Raw genomic sequence first — 5,000 nt, 5'->3', positions numbered from 1 at the left:
CCTAACCTATATCGTACCGTAACCTAACCTATGTCGTACCGTAACCTAACCTATGTCGTACCGTAACCTAACCTATGTCGTACCGTAACCTAACCTATGTCGTACCGTAACCTAACCTATGTCGTACCGTAACCTAACCTATGTCGTACCGTAACCTAACCTATGTCGTACCGTAACCTAACCTATGTCGTACCGTAACCTAACCTATGTCGTACCGTAACCTAACCTATGTCGTACCTTAACCTAACCTATGTCGTACCTTAACCTAACCTATGTCGTACCTTAACCTAACCTATGTCGTACCTTAACCTAACCTATGTCGTACCTTAACCTAACCTATGTCGTACCTTAACCTAACCTATGTCGTACCTTAACCTAACCTATGTCGTACCTTAACCTAACCTATGTCGTACCTTAACCTAACCTATGTCGTACCTTAACCTAACCTATGTCGTACCTTAACCTAACCTATGTCGTACCTTAACCTAACCTATGTCGTACCTTAACCTAACCTATGTCGTACCTTAACCTAACCTATGTCGTACCTTAACCTAACCTATGTCGTACCTTAACCTAACCTATGTCGTACCTTAACCTAACCTATGTCGTACCTTAACCTAACCTATGTCGTACCTTAACCTAACCTATGTCGTACCTTAACCTAACCTATGTCGTACCTTAACCTAACCTATGTCGTACCTTAACCTAACCTATGTCGTACCTTAACCTAACCTATGTCGTACCTTAACCTAACCTATGTCGTACCTTAACCTAACCTATGTCGTACCTTAACCTAACCTATGTCGTACCTTAACCTAACCTATGTCGTACCTTAACCTAACCTATGTCGTACCTTAACCTAACCTATGTCGTACCTTAACCTAACCTATGTCGTACCTTAACCTAACCTATGTCGTACCTTAACCTAACCTATGTCGTACCTTAACCTAACCTATGTCGTACCTTAACCTAACCTATGTCGTACCTTAACCTAACCTATGTCGTACCTTAACCTAACCTGTATTGCGCCTTAACCTAACCTGTATTGCGCCTTAACCTAACCTGTATTGCGCCTTAACGTAACCTGTATTGCGCCTTAACGTAACCTGTATTGCGCCTTAACGTAACCTGTATTGCGCCTTAACGTAACCTGTATTGCGCCTTAACGTAACCTGTATTGCGCCTTAACGTAACCTGTATTGCGCCTTAACGTAACCTGTATTGCGCCTTAACGTAACCTGTATTGCGCCTTAACGTAACCTGTATTGCGCCTTAACGTAACCTGTATTGCGCCTTAACGTAACCTGTATTGCGCCTTAACGTAACCTGTATTGCGCCTTAACGTAACCTGTATTGCGCCTTAACGTAACCTGTATTGCGCCTTAACGTAACCTGTATTGCGCCTTAACGTAACCTGTATTGCGCCTTAACGTAACCTGTATTGCGCCTTAACGTAACCTGTATTGCGCCTTAACGTAACCTGTATTGCGCCTTAACGTAACCTGTATTGCGCCTTAACGTAACCTGTATTGCGCCTTAACGTAACCTGCATTGCGCCTTAACGTAACCTGCATTGCGCCTTAACGTAACCTGTATTGCGCCTTAACGTAACCTGTATTGCGCCTTAACGTAACCTGTATTGCGCCTTAACGTAACCTGTATTGCGCCTTAACGTAACCTGTATTGCGCCTTAACGTAACCTGTATTGCGCCTTAACGTAACCTGTATTGCGCCTTAACGTAACCGATATTGCGCCTTAACGTAACCTATATTGCGCCGTAACGTAACCTATATTGCGCCGTAACGTAACCCACATTGCCCCTTAACGTAACCCACATTGCCCCTTAACGTAACCCACATTGCCCCTTAACGTAACCCAACACACGTTGGGCCTTAACCCAACACACGTTGGGCCTTAACCCAACACACGTTGGGCCTTAACCCAACACACGTTGGGCCTTAACCCAACACACGTTGGGCCTTAACCCAACACACGTTGGGCCTTAACCCAACACACGTTGGGCCTTAACCCAACACACGTTGGGCCTTAACCCAACACACGTTGGGCCTTAACCCAACACACGTTGGGCCTTAACCCAACACACGTTGGGCCTTAACCCAACACACGTTGGGCCTTAACCCAACACACGTTGGGCCTTAACCCAACACACGTTGGGCCTTAACCCAACACACGTTGGGCCTTAACCCAACACACGTTGGGCCTTAACCTGCTCTGTAATTGTCATACGACGCGTTAAATTAGTGTAGTGTTGCCTAACTGCAACCCCCGCAATATAGTTTGCTACTCGCACTGCCCGGTCCCCAGTGTATCGCTTCATGTTAAACACCTTGCAGCTATACACTGTAATGTGGATGGCAGCAGGACGTACATGCTCAATGCCCTTTGCAGTTGTTCATTGGCATTTGCAGTTGTTCATTGGCATTCGCATGTGCGAAGCACTTAGCCTACGCTGTGGTACGGCCTGTGTCAACTGTCCGCTGATGTTGTACGTCCAAATCACACACTGTACTGCACATTGGTCCTCATGTACTGAATGATACATCGTGGTACATGTGACCGTACAACGACTGCGCCAACAACGGCGAACCATGCGGTCCAAATGTTGTGCACTCAGCTACGTGTCGTCTCCCTATAAGAGCTGGATTGCAGTGTGGTATGCCCTGGATGGCGATCAGCATGAGCCGTCTGTTGATGTAGTGGCGCGTGTTGTCAGACGTAGTCGTCTCTTCTCACACACCGTGATAGCATGGTGCACTGCGTTCCACATCTGCGACATGCGACAGAGGCCGGTTGACAGTCGTTCGCGCAATGGACATCGCATACGTACGGGGGCCACCTTCCACGTGTTCGCGAAGCGTGCACATGTTGTTGCGTGTATGTGGGCAGACATAGTGTGTCGTGACACCTGACACAGGCATGCAACAATCGTTGAATTTGCAAATGGCGATGGACGCCTACGTTTGCTGGTGACGTTATGCAAATGAACAACTGGTAAACCGTTGTGGTGCGGTTGTTCTCGCTAGAGGTGAATCAGTGATGGCGACGATCGGTTGAGCTACCAACCGGTTGTTCCAGCGATACCCACCATGCCCACGAACGTGAATGGCATCTGGGTGTGAAGCGATACGCGGCGGTGGCTGGGTGGGACCGTCCCCGGCCGGTGAGGGGGGGCCTCCCGGCGTGCTGGCCGCGCGGTGCGTGGGCGCACGCGCTACAGCCGGCTGGTGGGGGCGGCCAGTGGCAGGCGCGCCGGCCGACGGAGGCGGCAGGCGGCGCAGCTGCGCGCCGGCGCACCCTGCACGCGGCGCCGTGCGGCCAAAGTAGGTCCTCGCGGGCCCGGTGCGAAGCGCGGTGGACATCTGCAGTGTGCTGGTCCGATTGAGGACTGTGTGCGCTGAGGATGCGCCGCCGCCCGGCGCTCGGCGCCGCGACGCCGTCTGCTGCTCGGTCGCCTCTGCGGTTCTCGCAGGTGGTTTGTATCGCAGCTGTGCGGACGTGTTGGCGCGTGCGCTGTGCTGGGAGAGTTCGCTTCGGCACCCAAGTGGGGCTTTTGTCCTTCTGTGGCGCTGGCGTTGGAGCTGCCGGTCACCGTAGGTGGCGCGTGTTGTCTCCCGCCGGCAATGCCACGACAGCACGCTCCCGGGCCTCTGTCGGCAGCGGCAAGCTCAGTTGGGAGCACGGGTGGTCGCACCTAAAGCGTCTACTCGCCAAACTCCGGGCGATTGCGCCTCTCTCGAACCCGACCAAGTACTTAGGACGGCGCTGCGCGCCGCCGGGACCTGAGAGGGTTTCGAGGTGTATTGTGCAGGGGAGCTCAGCCTCCTCCTGTTTGCAGAATAATTGAGCGGACGCTTGCGTGTTCGCGCGGGCCCCCGGGACACACTCCCGGGCGGCCGGCTGCTCAGCTCTAGTTGACGCAGCTCCCTGGTTGATCCTGCCAGTAGTCATATGCTTGTCTCAAAGATTAAGCCATGCATGTCTCAGTACAAGCCGCATTAAGGTGAAACCGCGAATGGCTCATTAAATCAGTTATGGTTCCTTAGATCGTACCCACGTTACTTGGATAACTGTGGTAATTCTAGAGCTAATACATGCAAACAGAGTCCCGACCAGAGATGGAAGGGACGCTTTTATTAGATCAAAACCAATCGGTCGGCTCGTCCGGTCCGTTTGCCTTGGTGACTCTGAATAACTTTGGGCTGATCGCACGGTCCTCGTACCGGCGACGCATCTTTCAAATGTCTGCCTTATCAACTGTCGATGGTAGGTTCTGCGCCTACCATGGTTGTAACGGGTAACGGGGAATCAGGGTTCGATTCCGGAGAGGGAGCCTGAGAAACGGCTACCACATCCAAGGAAGGCAGCAGGCGCGCAAATTACCCACTCCCGGCACGGGGAGGTAGTGACGAAAAATAACGATACGGGACTCATCCGAGGCCCCGTAATCGGAATGAGTACACTTTAAATCCTTTAACGAGTATCTATTGGAGGGCAAGTCTGGTGCCAGCAGCCGCGGTAATTCCAGCTCCAATAGCGTATATTAAAGTTGTTGCGGTTAAAAAGCTCGTAGTTGGATTTGTGTCCCACGCTGTTGGTTCACCGCCCGTCGGTGTTTAACTGGCATGTATCGTGGGACGTCCTGCCGGTGGGGCGAGCCGAAGGCGTGCGACGCGCCTCGTGCGTGCTCGTGCGTCCCGAGGCGGACCCCGTTGCAATCCTACCAGGGTGCTCTTGAGTGAGTGTCTCGGTGGGCCGGCACGTTTACTTTGAACAAATTAGAGTGCTTAAAGCAGGCAAGCCCGCCTGAATACTGTGTGCATGGAATAATGGAATAGGACCTCGGTTCTATTTTGTTGGTTTTCGGAACCCGAGGTAATGATTAATAGGGACAGGCGGGGGCATTCGTATTGCGACGTTAGAGGTGAAATTCTTGGATCGTCGCAAGACGAACAGAAGCGAAAGCATTTGCCAAGTATGT

General features: G+C 51.8%; 1 non-coding gene across 1 annotated transcript in view; it reads left to right on the top strand.

Annotated features, from left to right (window-relative positions):
- Positions 1-3,943: 3,943 nt before the first annotated feature.
- LOC124580576 overlaps positions 3,944-5,000 on the top strand; it is a 1,910-nt gene continuing 853 nt past the window's right edge. The window contains exon 1 of the ribosomal RNA XR_006973199.1: positions 3,944-5,000. This exon is cut by the window's right edge and continues 853 nt beyond it. This is a non-coding gene — a ribosomal RNA (small subunit ribosomal RNA).

The sequence above is a fragment of the Schistocerca americana genome, unplaced genomic scaffold (assembly GCF_021461395.2).
Source record: "Schistocerca americana isolate TAMUIC-IGC-003095 unplaced genomic scaffold, iqSchAmer2.1 HiC_scaffold_334, whole genome shotgun sequence".
Taxonomy (NCBI): Eukaryota; Metazoa; Arthropoda; class Insecta; order Orthoptera; family Acrididae; genus Schistocerca; species Schistocerca americana.
This window is presented reverse-complemented; position numbering and strand designations above follow the sequence as displayed.